The sequence below is a fragment of the Dinoponera quadriceps genome, unplaced genomic scaffold (genome assembly GCF_001313825.1).
Source record: "Dinoponera quadriceps isolate SergipeBrazil2010 unplaced genomic scaffold, ASM131382v1 scaffold4009, whole genome shotgun sequence".
In the NCBI taxonomy this organism is placed as follows: domain Eukaryota; kingdom Metazoa; phylum Arthropoda; class Insecta; order Hymenoptera; family Formicidae; genus Dinoponera; species Dinoponera quadriceps.
Window position 1 is genome coordinate 340,850 of NW_014557992.1, and position 18,390 is coordinate 359,239.

The 18,390-nt window shown below is 49.7% G+C and overlaps 1 protein-coding gene across 4 annotated transcripts in view; it reads left to right on the forward strand.

Moving 5' to 3' along the window:
- The first annotated feature begins 16,200 nt into the window (after positions 1 to 16,200).
- The window catches only part of LOC106749599, a 49,172-nt gene continuing 46,982 nt past the window's right edge, over positions 16,201 to 18,390 (forward strand). For 2 of the 4 annotated variants that reach the window (XM_014629244.1, XM_014629246.1), the window contains exon 1: positions 16,201 to 16,843. The gene's annotated coding sequence lies outside the window, so the exon portion shown is untranslated. The remainder of the gene's footprint in view (positions 16,844 to 18,390) is intronic. The other 2 variants (XM_014629245.1, XM_014629243.1) reach the window with 1 other exon arrangement.

An 18,390-nucleotide genomic window follows, 5' to 3' on the forward strand; every position in this document is an offset into this window, starting at 1 on the left:
GGGGGGGGGGGGAGAAAGCGAGCGAGAGAGATAGATAGATGGATACAGAGAGAGAGAGAGAGAGAGAGAGATTCGCTTTACCTGGATTCCTTAACGCGGCTTTAAACCGGATCATAATGGGACTCGCGTGACAGGACTCGCGCGCGGGGTGTACGGCCGGCGTTTCGTACGTCTCCATCGCGGTGATCGGTGATCGGCGCGACGCGTCCGAATCGCCTTCGATCGAGGTGGACGAGGCGAAAGTGTCGCGGGTTCGCATCGCCGGTCGCTTAACATCGCCCGGCGATGTTACCGATTGTTACATTGTCTTCGCTTATATGTCAGCACTCGGACGCCCACGCCGGCGATTCTCGCGCGTTTCAGCGCGGAGACTCGATGATTTCTCTCCCACCTATCTCTTTCTCTTTCTCGATTCCCGTCTGTCGAACTTTTTCCCTTCTCGGAAGTTATGTTAAGTGGCTTCGTCGCTTTGCGATAACCGCGATTTTCTCAGCGCGGATTTCTCAAGGAAGACGGACACGAGACGAGAGCGGTGTGAAGGAATCCGTCGCGACGAGGAAAAGAGAAAGAGAGAGAGAGAAATGGACGATGTGTGTAATTCCACGGGATGATTCGCGATCGGAATAGCGACGAGGCTAATCCGCGATGTACGACGCGCACGCCGGGTCTGCCGTTGCTTTATTATCGGACGCGACATTCGACGAGATCGCCCGGCTTTTTGTAACGCATTATCACACCCGAGAGACACAGGAGCCCCTCCTCCGCGAGCCGGTTATTACAGGTAGCGGCGATAAATAAATGAAATCCGATGACCGGCGGCTACCACCGATAGCCAGCAATGCGGATCCGAGAGAGCCGCGCGCGCGCGCGATCGGCGTTAACGCGTTATTCCGCTTCCTCGTTTCTCCTTCCTGTAATCGAGCGGAGCTAACGAGTGGCCGCGCGCGCGGCCGGGTAATTAAAATCGAGACTCCGCCACTTTGTCGGCAACGTACGTAAATCTATTCGCTAACTACCGGGCTTCGACGTGCCCTCGTACGCGAGATGAGTCCGCTCGCATCGCGGCGACGTTGAGTAAACCCGACTTCGTTACGCGTAAGAAGTTATACGACTCGTTTAACTCGCGAGTATACGCTCGACGCTATAAAGCGACGTGCGATTCTCGTAACGATTCAATCCGATCCGAGGCGCGTCTCCGCGAATTTCCCGCGAGAAGAACGGGAGAAACGCGCCGCTCCTTCCTACACCCTCTCTGATATGTTTTTTATCCCGCGCTTAATTCGACGATTACTCGACTGTAGGCGATGTGTGTGAAACTCCCGTCTGAGATTCGTCTACGATATTAGAAAGTACGGACGCGTATCGTCCGCGTGTCGGCAATCTGATTGGCTGAAAATGTGTATCAACGGTTTGCGCATCACCAGTGCTGTCTAATGTAAAATATTCTTCACGCATGCGCTCGAAAATATCTTCACAGTTTTCTGTGAAGTATGGCGATGAATGATGTGACATCTCCAAGGTTTGCTGTCGATTTCGCGTCGCAGAACAATCAAGTATCGCGTTATATCCTCGTATTAAGCGGTTAAATATTACAATTCTTTCCCTCATGAGATTCGGTCAATTGATTCCTCCGTTTTGCCGCGTTAAGAAGCACGTTGACTTACGTTTACCGTATCGCTATTCGTTAATTCAATATTAGGTGACTGATTATTTATATACTGTAATATATATATATATATTTGTTCAACATATATGTTGCGTCGTCACTTATTTATTATCATTATTCGTTTATATACATTTAGGCAAGTAAAACCAGCTGTACAGCTGATGTCGCGCCGATTTCAGTACAGTGTCTTTAATACTTTTAGATTTTGTTATTATTAACGGCCGATAAAGGCACATATTATTATTATTATTATTATTATTTTATGTTTTTGCGATGTGACGGAGAAAGCACTTAACTTGAGTCAGCGCCGTATCCTTCGTGTTTCGTTTCGTTTCCGACGTGAACATTTCCGTTCGGCGCGTTCGGTTCAACTCGGAAGCCGAATTGAGTGTTCTTCACCTTCCCTCTCTCTCTTTTTATTTTCCGTTCCGCGAACATCGCGCCCGGCGGTGTAGCAGCTTTCCAAAAATGGAGAGCGCCTTGCACCGTGCGCGAGTGGCCGCGGCCGGAACGCAAAGCCGGTACGGGGAGTGCTCGTGCAATCCGCGCGCGGTTTCGCAATCCGAGACGACGTCGCTCCTCGCGCGTATCGCTTCACGCAACGATACGTATCGTTAAAAATAGAAGCAAATCAATAACTCGTGGCCTATCCGTTATGCGTTTCTCAAGCGTAAAACGTGAGTTCTTGCGTAAACGTGTTTTCGTGCGTTTCGCGTGTTGTGCGAGGAAGAAGAGGGATAGACCCGGCGGCGGCGAGAGGTCGGCAAACCCTTTCCGATTCAGCGGCGACGACGCGGACGACGACGCGCGCGCGACGTGTTTTATTCTCGCGCCTCGGATATAATAATATCCGCAACGTTCCTCTCTTCTTCCTCCTCGGCGAGCGTTCGCGCGCTGTATAATAATTAACCTCGGCGCGAGCGTGCTTTGCAACGGTTGATACCGCGGGGATGGCTTATTATTATCATTATGTAACGTTGCGCCGCTTCGCGTTCGGCCGAGAAGAACGCATCGTTAGCGTGCCCGGAATAAAAGAGCACGCGAGAGAGAGAGAGAGAGAGAGAGGAAGAGAAAGAGAGAGAAGCGCGGGATGATTTCGCGGATCAACATTCCAAGGATATCGCGATCGGACGGACGTCGTCGCGACGATTCTGGAATGCAGGGTCTCGACTTTTTATCTCGGAAATTGCGCACATACGTGGTATTATTAACAATGATAATTAACTTCTTCACGCGCGCGACAGACGCGACACGACGCGGTATTGAAGCGCGTCCGCTCGGCGAGAAAACGACACGCGCGTTACGATTCTATCTGTTTTGCGAGCGTTACGAGCGCGAAGACGGTCGTATTCGCGAGCGGCGGAGTTTAATCGAGGGCAAATCGATAATCGGCCGAATACGGACTCTCTCGCCATCGTTTCCGGATGCACGCACGTTGCTGGCGTATCCCGGCAGCCGCGTAATTACCGTTTCTTTCACGGGCCGCCTGTTGCGCGAGAGCGCACGAGCGCGCCTCTCTATGATAATAAGGATCGTTTATTGCAACAATTACGCAACGTATCTGGCGAGTCGCGCCGATACACGAGGCGCTAACGACGCTCTCTCAAACCGCCGGCTGTTGGCGTCGCGAATTGACGCGCGGGAGAAAGAAAGACAGGGTAGGAGAGGAAAGGAGAAACGAGATAAAGGAGGTAGATAGAAGAGAGAGAGAGAGAGAGAAAGCGCGACAGAGAAGGCAGGAGAAGGCGCGTTTCGTGGGCGAAGTACTCAAACGCCCGGCGAGCAGCGTCATTCGGCCGGATCGTTTCCGTCATTCGTCCGGCGATCTATGGAGCGGGCGGTGTTGCCGCGGATGACTCGTAAGATCTTTCACGGGGACCGGGGATACACGGCGCGCGATACGGATCGACGTTCATATTAAAGGCGGGGACGTTTCTCACGGGATTATTGCGGCATCGGGCGATTATCCGGCCGGATTGACGCGCGTTCAAGGCCCGACGGATCTCTCCCCGGCGTCTATCGCCGTATCGGCAACATTAGGCAACCCCGGCCGTTTTACGACACGCCGAAACGCGCGACTCCGCGCGAAGTGCCGCGTCGTCGTAAAATCGGCCCCGGTGAACGCGACCTGCGCGTTAAAATTAAGATCGGCCGGCTAACGTTAATGGCCAGGCACGATCGGGGGGGGGGGGCCCTCCTTCTCNCGCCGATTCGCTCGGCGAACCGAGCTTCTCTCGAAGGCGTCCGAGATTCAACCCTCTGCGTTTCGAAGCGCGCGGGGAAGAGCGTTGGAAGCAAGTAAACGTAATTTCCTCTTTTCCAGTCTCTTACATCAAGTGATGCTTTTGTAGTGAATATTCGGTTGAACCGCACGGTAATACCGGTATTGTAAACGAATTACCGAATGTGAGTGCAAAATGATTCTATAAATTAAATGAGAGTATTTACTGGGAACTGTGTGACACTTTTTTTCTCATTGAAGAAACCCAGCGGTTTTAAAATGTAGATTTTTCTTAAACCGGTAAATATCTTCTAAAAATAAGTTCTCACATTTTCAGTATTACGGATTTAACAATTGTCGCAACTGTTTTGATACCTATAAGTAAATGTCTACTTAAATGAAGGAAGAAAGAAACATATTGTATAGTCAATTATATATCTACTTCTAGTAAATATTTGCCAAGGAGTATGAGAATAACCGTTTCACTTGAACGGTAGCGCATTCTTTTCCGAGTTGACAACGGCCAACCGCCCGAACTTTCAGTTTTTAAAACCAATGGAAAGCCAAGCGGTAAATTGGTGCTCGAAGGGTTAATGGTTCGAAACGCTCGAAGTGCTCGAGAGGCGGAGGATCAAATAGCGTGGACCAAGAAATCACGTCTAAATCAATCCTCAAATAGAGAGAAATTCGATTCACCGTTCTTGCGAGCGCGCGATCCTCGAGACGAGTGTCGGAAAACGGAGGAGAGCTCGCGAGAGGAGACCGACGTGTTCCCCGTCGTCCACCGCCGGTGGATTAAGAAAATCGTCGAACGCCGGCATTATCCGCCGTTTTTAACGGTTCACACGGTAATTCCGTAACGACACGTTTGACACGGATACGCATAATTTAATGCGCCGTTCGCGGGCGCGCGTGTTGGTATAACGCCGGTTACAGTAGAGAATAAAAGCAGCGTCGCCGTGGTCGGCGCGCACAACAACTCGGTCTCGCGGACATATTCCCGTCGCTCGGAAGCGATTGCACGCTACTCTGGTCACCAGACACGCCGGGCACGCGGAACACGAACGCTCGTCTATCGCGAAGGCGTCAATGGCCACGCGATCGGCAATCAGCTGCTTTGACAAATACGCCGAGCGTCGAGAGCTTGCGATCCTAATCGGTCGCGATATCAACTTCCCGCAGCGCGATAAAAGCGAACTTTCGTGCGGCGCGAACGCGCGGACTCGCTCCGCCGCGATTTCACTTTCCTTTTTTACGCGACGCGCGAAAGCCGATTGCGAGCCGTTCGCGATTCGACTTCGCAATGCGCGCTTCCGACTTCCCTTACAAAAGGCGAGCCGATCGCACGACGCGTTGGCGATGTATTAACATATGCATCTTTTCGGAATAAAAGCGAGCCGGCCTCGGTGATACTCGGTTTCGTAACGATACCGCGGCGGAACTCCGAAACTACGTAACTCCCTTGGATCGCCTCGGTCATCTCGAAGCTAGGCTCTCTTGAGGCTTTACGTTGCCCAGCGGATTATCCGCGTCGGTGTATGCTTAGAAGACCTCTACCTATACTCTGTTATTTAAGCTTCGTGTTGGTGTAATAACAATCCTGTATTTCCTTATTCTCAAGTGCGCACAGGGAAAGCATTTCGTCGGATTTCATAAAATGGCTTTAATTGAAAAGTTTGGAATAAAGCGAACGTGAAATATTCCAAATTTATCTTTTGGCATGGGGGGGCATACAATTGAAGGTTTGGCTCAACAAAGGGTTGTTTAATTTCTCAAACAATAAGCACCTTTACATCGGATGACACACTTCTTTCGTATTTTCACCCAAACGTCGCGATGTCGCAGGCGAGAAATTCTTTGAAGAAAATAACACTGTTAGAAAAACAATATAAATTTCTATTAAACAAACGCGAGTAAATGCAAAGGAACGCTTTTCCCCGTGCGTCTTCCTCCTCGCGCTCCAGAAGTGAAATCTCCGGAGCGATCGATCTATCCAGCCCGGTGATTATTTATTCCCGTGGTAATTTCTAATATACGAGACTTGACGATGATCGGCGATGACTCGACGATGAGATCTCCGAGAAAAATCATCGATCGTCATCGGGCTTACATCACGTCGGATACTAACGAACGGTCTCGGGCTGTCTTGTAAATCCCGCGTCCGAAGTGGTAAGAGACGGTGGCGCGCAGCCAGACGGCCGGCCGGCATTCCTTACTTGTCTCTCCCGCGACACGCTCATAAAACCGGCGAATGTCTCGAATTATCTCCGTTGGTCCGCGGAAAGAAACGGGTCGCGAACAATGCCGGCTACGCCGGTGGCGCACGTGCGCGAACGCACGCAGCTTTTACCGTCCAGGAAACGTTCTATGGATTGTTACGATGTTAACGCCGCGCGGCGCGTTGTTCCTAATGATCGATGTGACCTAGTTCGGCTCTCGAGGCGCGAGAAGAGCTCTCATTCCGCCTGTCATAAAGCGTACACGCGCAAGGGGCGGCGGCCTGATCATTACGTCGAAGAAAAAAAAAATATAACCGTACGTACGTTTTCGCGCGCGATGACGCTGCGACTTCTCTTTCTCTCTCTTTCTCTTTCTCTAAGCGCGCGATATTCGCGCGTTGATAAGCATACGGTTCGAAAAAATAAACAATATTATGTAATGAAATATTCGCGGGAATAAGCCGAGTTGAAATTTAGATTCTACGTTAACTCAGCAAGTTTCGTCGGACCGAAGGACCTGTGGAAAAGTTCGATCGCTTGATATTTGCTTAGCTTAGGCACACTCTGCCTGCTGTTAAATGAATTACATAAGTAACACGTTGCCTACTGGAATACAAAATCAAGATTATTACCACAGAGAGAATATAATGAAATATTGAGAACACAATTCTTCAGTTGATTCTTTTATATTACGAGGTCCCTCATTTCCGGTCGTGCGAGTCCGCAGCGGGATTTGCGGAGTTAGCACAGAGGCAAAATTCCGACTTGGATGATTTCAATGAAACTAACCAAATACGAGGGGAACGGATAAGAGGGACGGTTTTGGCGATGACCAAAGATAGCTCTCGCGGCGAAACGGGGCAGGCGAACACCGGTCGGACGCGCGATGCATCATCGTGCAGTTGCACAATTTTCACGTGAATATGGAAGCCGAGCTCTCTCGGTCTCTCCGGTGCACGCACGGCCGCCGGAGAGTGAAATTGCGAGTTTAATATGTATGAATGCTTAAAAGGAGCAAGGTGAGTCCGCGAGGCGGGCGCTCGTCTCCTCTCGCGATCATCTCCTGTCTCCGCGGCGATTACGCAAGCAGCCACCCCGGCCGCATAAAAGCATCGATCTTTGTCAGCCATAAAATCGGAGAGCACGATCGGCCGTCGCGTCTCGGCCTTGCGCAATCTCGCCGCAAAGTGCCGCGCCGTAAACTTAATCGCCGTAATTCACCGTATTGATATTTTGCATTAGCTCCATTTACAGTCCGCTATTGCAAAAAGTGCTCGGCGTGTCGCGGGGATACGATCGCGGCATACGTGTCGCGTTTTCTTGCCGCGCTCCTTTCATATCTATCCCCTCGTATTCCGCGAATCGTGATCGCACACACGCACCGTTCGACGCAATCTTTTCCCTTTTTAATTTCATTTAAATCGATTCTCTCCGCCTCGCAAGAATAAAAAATACTTCCACTTTGCGCGCACGTGAACGTCACCGACGCGATATCACGAGACGCGCGTTTTTTGCTCGCGGCTGTTCAAAAAAAAAGTCTACGTGACGATGACGATGGTTTACATTTTTCGGACCAATCATTTTCTGATTACTAGACTCGATCACCAGACCTTTTCGACGGGTGATACGCTATTCTGCCCTAAACAAAAATACTTTACCGTTCTGTTCCATCTGGCTGGATGGCCGATCTCGTTTTCAAGTAGGAAAGGGGCCACTTTCCGTAAAAACGAGTAGTTATTGCAATAACAGCGTTAACAGCGTTTACATATCGACCTCTAACGGGCTTCATTTATAATACGTAATATTTGAATAAAAGTGAATGAATAATCGCCATTCGAAGGAACATCTTGATAAAGTCAATAAACGCGGTCAGCCGAAATACTGAAAGGTTTCGTTCGAGCGTAGGCCTTTAAACGCTAAGAATCGGAGCGCGGTTCCACGTGTCGCGATTCGCCGGGGTTCGCTGAATTATCGACACGTGAGCGGGCGTACCGGCCTCGTGTCGCACGCACGTTCCGACACGCGTGCTTACGTGCACGTGCAGTTACGCGCGCCCACGCGCGCTTACGCGCGAACGAAAGGGAAACCATCGCTGCCGCCGCCGCCGTGTTGTCGCTACCGCGGCTTGCGAAATCCATGTCGTCGCCGTCGGAGGCTTTGCTACACGTCGGGAAAAATAGCGCCGTAGGCTCGTGCGAATTAACCCGGACGACCCTTGCGTTACCGCTGCGCGTCGTCGGCTAGACGCGGGCCGCGATTTTCCCCGTCGATAAGGCAAGTAAATCGGAACGCGGGGAACGAGCGAGACGCAGCGGCGGCGCCGTGTCCCCCGGCATCTAAATGCAAATCACGGTGTGAGCTATGTATTACATACTGATGAAATCAATTTAAATAATGAAACGTCGTCGGGAGAGCGGACGTTAATTACGCAGCGAGGCGACGGTAACTTTCCGTGAGGAGGAGGAAGGACTCCTCATCGAGAGTTCGCCGTCATTCGCGCCAAGGATACACCCGGGCGGCGTTGGAATCTCTTAATCGGGAGGCCGATGTCGGCCCGCCGAGATCCGCGCGATTAGAATTTCAATCTGTCTCGCTGCATCGCGGTAACGCGCGGCTCCGCCAACAGGAAACAATTAGGTCTCGCGGCGCGTATTAATGAAGTTTTGTATTTCATGAGAAAACGGTTATCCCGATTTCTCATCGGGATCCGCGCGATTTAGACACGTACGCTGAGAGCGTCACGTGTAATAATAACGCGACGGCGCACGACCTATCGGTCGCAACAGGAACGCAGGCATCGATGAGCCTTGGCTCGAGTCTGAGCTTATTTCTGCGTGGCTGCGCAGTTAAAGTGCAACGCCGAGGGAAAGAAGGAGAGACCGGGCGTAAAGAGCGAGAAGGAAAGAGATATATATATATATATAGCGAGAGTTCGAGTTTTTTTCCGATATATAACATATCTTTCTCGGCGGACGCCTTTGCGTCGCGAATACGCGCGCTATCGACATCGAGTTCGACGCGGCGTAAACCGCGAGACGAAGTGCCGGAAAACGTCCGCGTTTCAAACGCCGCGGAATTAATCCAACAGGTTCTCGCGAGACTGATGCTACCTCCCGCCACGTGTCAACGTGTTGCAATTAATTACCGTTATCGCAATAGCGTTCTTAGTTAGGGGGTGAGAGGGAGAGGAAGAGGAAAGCTTGCCGTGAGTTCGATTCGGCGGATCGAGCGTGGGCGATCTTGCGAATATCTGTTCGTCGAGAAAGCGATCGCCTCGACGCAATGATAGGATAAGTAGGGTAAATCTCAGTTTTCATAATAAATATCAACCGAAGCGGACATTTTATAAAAGCCAGTGCACCAAGAGGACGCGCCAGGACATGTTATGCAAGACGAATTTTTCACGCATCAATCAACGAATTGAACTTATACTTCACACGTCATTTTAACCGAGAAATTGTCCCATTTATCATTGTGATTCGAAAGGTCTTAATTAACTTCGCGAACAATTAATTATTTCACTACAAACATCAATGAGGCCTACGTTATTTTGACGAATGAAGGTAACGATTTATTTTACAAATCGTATAAGTTCAAGCGCAAATACGTGGCCGAACAGCGCAACGAAAACTTCCAAGTACAAGCAGAAATTATTTATTTCACACTGAAAATTCAATTATCCTCATTCGAGAATTAAAAGGGCAAGAGTGTCGTCCGCAGGCATCGGTACTTTTACCTCGCGCCTCCGAGCCTGTTATTTGTGTCTCGCGAAGACGAGAAATTCGCGACAAACTCGCGAACAACAGCGAATCCTGCGGCTCGGGACACTTGCGAGCCCGGCGGCCTTGAATGGCCACACGGACTGCGCGTGGAACGAACAAACGGACGGACGTACGACCGACTCATTAAAGGGAGCGACATTTTCGGCGAAAACCGCGGGAAAACAGATGCGCGCTCGCGACGTTCGAGCGGCGTGTCCACGATGGGGCGGGCTCGACTACGTCGACAGGATGCAAATTAACAGTAGAAACCGTAGAAAAACCGGCGACAAGAAACGGCGTGGCGGATCCCTACGGCGGACTACAACGCCGCTGCCTGAGCGTCGAATAATTCCGCTTGCCGATACGTTTTTGCTCGGTCTCTGACATTTTCATTAAGAGCCGTCCTTTTAGAATCTTCATGGTTATTTATAGGATGATCAATGGCTCTCGAGGCGCGCCGATTCTTCTCCTGCCCTCCGAAAGAAAAAGGGAAAGAGAAAGAGATAGAGAGAGGGCTCGAACGTTGGTTGTGCTGTATTTAATTATTGGAAGCCCGATACGTATATATCGGAGACTTTAATGACCGCATGCGCGTCGCGCGATGCGCCGCGAGTCACAATGACTGCGTCGCGCGGGGATTTCTTTATCGTTTTTAATTATAGCGTCCCGTAACGAGAATTACTGCCTAGAAGAAATGTTGTACCAATCCGAACGGAAAGAACGGCACGTTGTATACGACGACACACGCGGGGAATAATCTCTCGTGCGCTCAACGTGACTTACAAACCGCGTGTGCGTTACGAGCGTGTATACGCAATTCATATACAGTGCGACGGTTTTATTTTCCTTTTCTACCTCTTCCTTCTCCTAGATGAACCTCCTCCTCCTAGATGCGTCCATTGTGTTTACCGATGCCGTTTGACGATACCAATGCGATATTACGCTATCCAATTATCGGTCGTCATTAATTAGCGATATCGATTATTCGTTATTCGCCTCGGCGAGAAATCATCGCGGATTCCGTTACGTAATCTTTTCCATCCCGGAGCGATCGTTGGTGCGCGTGACGTCCGAGATCGTAGAGAAGAGAGAGAGAGAGAGAGAGAGAGAATAATCAGCTGAAAATAATAATAAATGATGCGAAGGAACGCGATCCGGTAACAATGATTACCGCTACCTGACTTTAATTAGACGGGCCCGATCGAGAGAGAGAGAGAGAGAGGCAGATATCCTTCGGCGGTCGCTTCATCTGGGAGGCGTCTCGGGATACCAGTCACGAGCGTTTACGTAAAGATCCCGACCGTGAGATCTCTCGGCGTGCCGGTACGCCGGCGAAACAATGCGCCGTTAATTCGCGAATTAATTCGCTATCGCGAACAGTTATACGACGACGGCCGGACGACTGGGCGCTCGGCCGGCCAGGTCGACCGGCTCGAGTTTCGCCCGGCCGTTAATCGATCGCGTGAGAGTCACTCCACGCGAGAACGACGAAGACGAACACCGAGACGAAGAGGACGACTAACGATTGGCATACTCGGTCACTTAATGACGCGGCACGCACGCGGAAGGAGAAAGGCCACGATCGTTTAACCGCCGCTTTTCCTTGTCATTACCACGCCGAACTGCCATTACACACACACACACACGATATAAAATATATATATATATATATTTTTTTTTTATATCATATATGTGTGTGTGTGTACATATTTAGTCACCGGGGATTCCAATTAGCTTCTTTCCGTCGCGTTCGCGCGCCTTACAAGAAGGCGTAGGACGGGTGTATACATGCCGCACACACGGCCGCCGGTGAACATCCACCGACGGCTGCGAGAGCGCGGGGGGTAGGGGGAGCAAAGGCGCTGACCTTCGGAAGGTCATCCGTCTTGCGGCGATGTACGATATGCTTCCGTGTGCCGTCCCGTGGTAGCGCCGGGATCCCGTGACGCTCGGTAAGGAATATTGACCCCGCCGGGACGGCGAATGAAATCGTCGTTATCTAACGAAGCGCGACGGACGAGCCGATAGAAATAATTACCCGGCGGTGGCGATTTAAAAAGAAGAGTCGCTTTAATCGCGCGACGGCTGCGTGTTAATTCTCCCGGTGAATCGGTACCCGCGATCGCATCGTCGCGCGCCACGCCGCGCCACGTAGACGCGCGAGGAAAATCCGCGGCGAGCGTGCGCACATGTATACATCGCCGAACGATTTGAACGTATCTCCTCTCTTCTTGCGTAGTGATTGCATTTGCCAGTTTACACTTGACTACTAATTTATAATTTATCTTTGAATGTAACGCTGATTGGACGTTCTTCTTTCGCACCAGGTAAAAGATATTGTGTAAATAACGGTCCGCTGAAATATTCATGTTACTTTAACACGGGAATATGTTAAGTAGCACAGAAATATATGTTAAATGAACCATACTTGTTGAAATAATACAAACATTTCAGTGGGCCATTATTTACACACAATTTTTTATTGTGTACTCTTATGTGTATTAGGCCTATTTTTGCATCCGCAAGTTTTCCATAAATAGATATTATCATTATTATTATTTTTCTTATCGACATACTTCGGATTGCATCCAACGTCGATTATTCAACATCAAGTATTCGCATCGGGCGTCGACTGCGTTCCGGAGTGTGTCAAAGAAAACGTGTTGAAGCCTGTGAACGCATTAATAACACATCGGCGATGTTACTCTCCTCTATCTGGAAATCGCGACCGCCAGACGGAAACCGACGAGATCATCGTCGACGCATCGTCTATGCGTAACGTTGCGTCGTTCTTTTCCTTCGCGTCTCTCGCCCTTTCCCTTCTTTTTTTCTTTTCACTCAACGACGGCGCAGGAGAAAATGACAGTCACGCGTCGGCCGTAAATGCAAGGCGCATCGCGGCGAAGAGACGGAACGCAATCGTGATATCGCCCCGATGAAATTCAAAACGCATCCGCTGTACAGAGTCCGCATAGTCGCGCGGATATTTCCTACCGACCCTTGACCCTCGCGCTGCGGCTGAGAGCGAAAAGATATTAATGGCGCTCTCCGCGGGGAAGACAATGAGGCGTTTCGTGCCCCGTCGCTGTAATCAGCGTTCCTCGAGTCAATAATCATTCCGTGGTGGAACGACGACATTACGAAGAGACAATGACACTCGCGCGCCGGCGAGCGCGGTTTCTCTCCCCTAAACACAGACATTAATATTCCCGCGTTCCGGGCTAATTATCGGATGCCTAAGCGTGCGCGTACGGCTAAGCGTGCGAAAGTACGCGTTAACGAAGCAAGAAGAGCTCGTTCGTGAATCCGTGGTGGTATTTGCGTTTGATTTCTTTTTTTCTTCAAAAATGTAACATTAAAATATTCTCCCTAAATTTCTTCGAGTGAAAATACGGCCAGTCTAACGTAGAATTCCACGAAATCTGGAGAGTTCAAAACGTAATTCATCAGGCATGTAAATTAATTCGATGCCTTTTTACGCGTTTCCAATGAGCATTTTAAATCTAAATATGTTTCTGCTCAATTGTGGTTTTAAAGAGCTGCCATCTGTTTACAAAACACCATGTAACATTGCGGAACGATCAATAATAACTCGAAAATATGTAATTGTAGTGAAATATATTGCTATCGATAAAATGCATATTCGGTACTGCATTCGTTTTTGCATTTCAACCGCAAGGAAAGATTGCTGCAAAAATGACTTGTTCGGCTCTTCAGCTTGCAAAGAAAAATTAGAGATTTCAAGAAGATTTCGAGAAGGCTCCACGACAACAACTGACCTCACGCGGCAGAAAAGAAAGAAATAAAGGACGCTATTTTTAATATGGGCTGGGAAATCCTACTGTACTCGGTTTATTTTTCAGACGATGATCAAAATTATACACCTTCTATTGATAAACAAATCTTGATGTTTGATGACAGAGGCACCGAGTTAATTTACATACTTAATATTAAGAAAAGTGAGAAAGATTTAATATACCGTAAATACTCCAAAAAATGCTTTGAAAATATTTTCCAAAAACTCGCAAAATTTCTTAACGCGATTTAATATCTAAAAAATTGTTCTAGAAACACTTTGATAATATATTTGAAACATTTTCAGACTTAGAAACAAGAAAAATAAGCGGAATCTCCGCGTGTTCGGTATTTTGGTTTCCAGTTTATCGCGTCCTGTCGATCTTGCAGGCGTACTTTGTCGTTCACGAAAAGCGGCTAATAACAAATATTTCTCACGTAAGCGAGATAAGCGATCTTTCCTCGGGGTAGCGAGGCGGTCACGTAGGCCGCGACGGGATCTCTCGCTCACTATCGGAGAGACATACCTTCCTCCCCGAGGTTAACTGGTACCATTTGAACGTCGCGTACGTGTGGGCTTGCTCATGACCAAATAATAATCCGTGGAAACTAGTCTCGAACGAATCGTGACGTAGGTCCGAGCGAGCGGCACACTTATTCGCGAGTACAGTTACGAAAACCGAGCGGGAGGAGGGGGCGAAGAAATCGAGTTTTGCATCTTCGATTCGGGACGAGCCATCATTGTTACGTAACCCGCGCGTAGCGGTCCATCGGCGGAGATTCGCGGAAAGTGGCACGCCATCTGCTCCCGGCGAGAACATATGGCGAACATAGAGAGAGCGTGCGAGTCGTCCGAGTCGTCGACGACGCGAATCCTGTCTCGATACCTGTAATAACTCCGATATTAACTGTTACGCGCCCGTGCGTCTTTGTAATTGCCGATCGTCTCGGACGACCGTCGACGAGCAGGACGACGATATTCCGATAGTCGGTACGGCCAATCGGCCGACGCGTCGGGGGCCTGAGAAGTCGCGCGCGGATCTTGGCATTCCAGTTTGTTCGGGTTCGCGAACGTGCACTTCGCGAGGGTTACGCACCGTTACCGGTCACGGGTCTCTCGAATTCAACGTGAAATTCCAAATTGCCGGGTAGTAACGCACCGTAATTGGTTGTACGCGGCGCGTGTAACGCGCGAACCGCTAATTACGCGGACAAATATCGCGGCTATCATCGCGTCGCTTCGCCGATAGGAGCGGACAGACTTATTCTGTAACTTCTAACGACAGGTTCGTTGTCGTTGTACAGATGTAATAAACAGGGTGTCCCGGATCAACCTTGGCAAACTTCGATTATTGGAAATGACCACATATAGAGGCTTCTTTAATTAATAACTGGAGAATTTCCCTGATATTTGCAGAATGATGAAAGACTCTTTTGTTCAGGGTCACCCAATCTGCAAATATACGACCATCTGTTGTACCTAGCGACATTTCAAGGTTCAATATACTGATGTCTGATGCTAGGTACAACAGCTGTCGTATGCAGATTAGACCATTCTGAACAAAAAAGTCTTTTACCATTCTGCAAATAACACGCAACTTTCTGAGTTATTCATTAAAGAAACCTCTACCCATACAGCACAAATGTTCGAAAGTCACCCCAGAGACGTTCGAGGTCACCCCAGAATGTTGAAATATCCTCGGGACATCTCCATGATGTATTTTGAATATTTACGCTGCATGGGTCATTTTCGATAATTAATAAGTCGAAATTCTGTACGCAGTTCGCAAAATGGTAAAGGACTTTTCCATTCACCTCAATCCGTTCTACGCCCTCACTAAGTTTGTCCATCTGGCACACTCTGTGCAATAAAAAGAAAAGCTGCGACAACGTAACGATAACTGTCGTCGAACTTAAGTTATCGTTGTCGTTGGGGCGAGCCTGCTGGAGTCCAGAGTCGAAAGCTGAAAAGAAAAATTCCAACGGAAGACGGAAAGACAATCTAGATTATAGACTGCTCAACGGCAACCACAAAATAACGCTCTGCGACACTTTCCATGCTGTTAACACGACGCTTCATTTTGTCAAAAAAAAAAAAAAAAAAAAAATCTAGGCGGAATAAACGGATCGAGGCGAAAGATTCTGCACGCCCGGCGAGCATGCAGATCGTCGGTCGGTCGCAATTTCGCTCGTAACGTCGGAACCGCAGTTTCGTCACGGCGCGCGACCTCGCCGATGCGGATTTCACCGCGCGCGAAACATCGGGAAATCGCCGAGCGGACGGACGCGCTCGCGGGGAAACGGAAGTTCCGAGCGGCCGGTCGTGGCGAGAGGAGCGCGCGCCGAGTCGAGAGAGGAAGGTAGGGAAAAGACACACCGTCACCGGCGAGTCCGTCGAGAGATTCCCGAGAGCACGCGAGCCTGCGCGATACAGTTTATTTGAACTGTGGGGATCCCGAAGTGGGGAGACACGACTCGGGGAGTTAGCGCTCGACCGCGTCTCCCGCGGTTTGCGCGCTTTAGTCGCGCGATCTCGTCCGGAGCGTCGGGGCGCTCCTTCGTCGCGCTCTCGCAATCGCCTACGCCTCGATCAATCGACCGCCGATCGATCGGCTGGTTGGTTGCTTGGCTGCTCGCTCGGCTGGCAGAGTCTCGATCGGCCGTGCTCCGCGCGCCACGATACCTCGTCGCCACGAGTGCCCGCGCGCGTGTCGGGGATCGGCCGATTTTTTTCCCATCGCGACGGAGTTCCAGTTTTCATCCGCGACCGACGTTGACGTTATCCACGGAGGAGGAGGAGGAGGACACGGCTCCTCTCCGGCTTCGTGATCGAGCGTCGCTGGGCGTCGACACGTGGGACACGTCGATCTCGTTTATCGCACGCGCGAGTGAGATGGCTTCGTAAACGCGTACTCGCGTATGGATGGATACGACGATAAGACGGATGAGTTTTAGACGATGGACGAGGTGAGTGACAAGGCCCTGGTTAACGGACTCGAGCCTGAGGACTCGATTAGCGCGATCGTGCTCGAGAAATCGCGGGGATCGACGCGCGTTCGACGCCGATAAAACGGAGCATTCCGGAGTGAATCGCGTCCATCGACAATCGGTTTCTCTCACTTTCGCCCGCGTCCTCGGATATAGAATAACGCGAACGGAATAGTTGTTTATCAGGAGAGAGGTAATACACTGTTAATTGTGTGCCGCCAAAGTTGGAGGCACACCTTGGAGTAAAAACCCGTACGCAATTACGAGCGACGTTTCGAGGTTGGTACCTCGAATTCGGAGGTACTACGCGATAGCACGTGGAAAAAATATAATTAGTCTTAAATTAAGAATTCTCACATATATAAGCGAGAATATTATAATCTTCTTAGAAGTTCTCTTTAGCTTCGATTTAATTGAATTTATATTGACGCAAGTATTACTTAAACTCAATTCAAGACTAGAATTTCTAAGATTATGATATTCCCGCTATATGAGAATATCTATTCTTGATTTAAGATTAAATATTTCTGCGCGCCTCCACATTTGGAGGTACTTTGCAAGAGAATTTCCAATCTCGAAATGTCTCTCGTAATTACGTAGGATTCACTTCAACGTGGACCTCCATCTTTGGCGATATATGGTTAACAGTGTACAAGATATATGTACGATGAAAGATGTAATACGATGCATACAATGAAAGATGCATGTAGAATTGCAATTTTAACGCTCCCCACAGCGTCGCTCTAACCCGTCATTAAGTCTCGCTGCAAATTGCAATTCTGGAATCTGGGCCTCGAATTATGATTCACGACGCTTTGTGGGCGTTCGGAGTTTAATCGATAATCACCGACGGTCCTCGATATCGCGCACGAACGATTTGCTTTCACCGCGTCGACGGTAATCCGACGGGTTCTTTATCGACTTGTACTCAAATTAGAGAGCCCCGATTAAAAGAACGCCGCTTTGTTCCTGGTGCGCTTAATTAATTAATTAATTAATCATCATACCGTTAGAAAGTTGCACGCGCGGGCGCGATGCAGAAACTTTCATAAGCGCGATTAAAATCGCGGCGCGCGGATTACGCGTTCGGCGCGCGGCCGGCACGGATAGGTCTCGCCTGTGTGTAGGAAAAATTACGTCAGGGACGTCTGCAACAACAGCCGCGTGGAAAACGTAAAACATTTCCAAGCTTAGAATGCTTCGCTAATGGGCGAATTGCTAAATCTCCGCACTTTCACTTCGCACGATCTATTATGCACTCGAACGCGCGGCGCGCGTTGCGCCGCGGCATCGCGCTTTTTAGCTTTGACTTCGCCGCGCGTGAATGCGACTTAATTACCCGATATCGCGGGAATACCCCGCGCCGCTCGCTTCCCCTTCCCTCCCCCGGGCTCGGTTGTACTCGCATTATGTACGAGGAGAGAAAGAGAGAGAGACGCACGGACGCACTTTTTGACGGCTGTCGCGACGTGACGAATGTCATCCTTGTAGAGACGCGCACAATAGCGGAGGGAGGGAGGCGAGGGGGAGGCGAAACCTTCGGACGGCGAAATCGAAAAGTCTCGAAAGGAAGCCCGTTTCGTCACACACAAGCACGCACAGAGTCGCTCGGTGCCACCGCCGCAAATCCCTTTGAGAGTTTCGGTCGAAACGTATAATTGCTCCGTTGCAAGCGTATACGAGTGTACAGCTTGAAGCGAAGGATGCGAGGAGGGCGGAAGGGGAGGGAGTGGAAGGAAG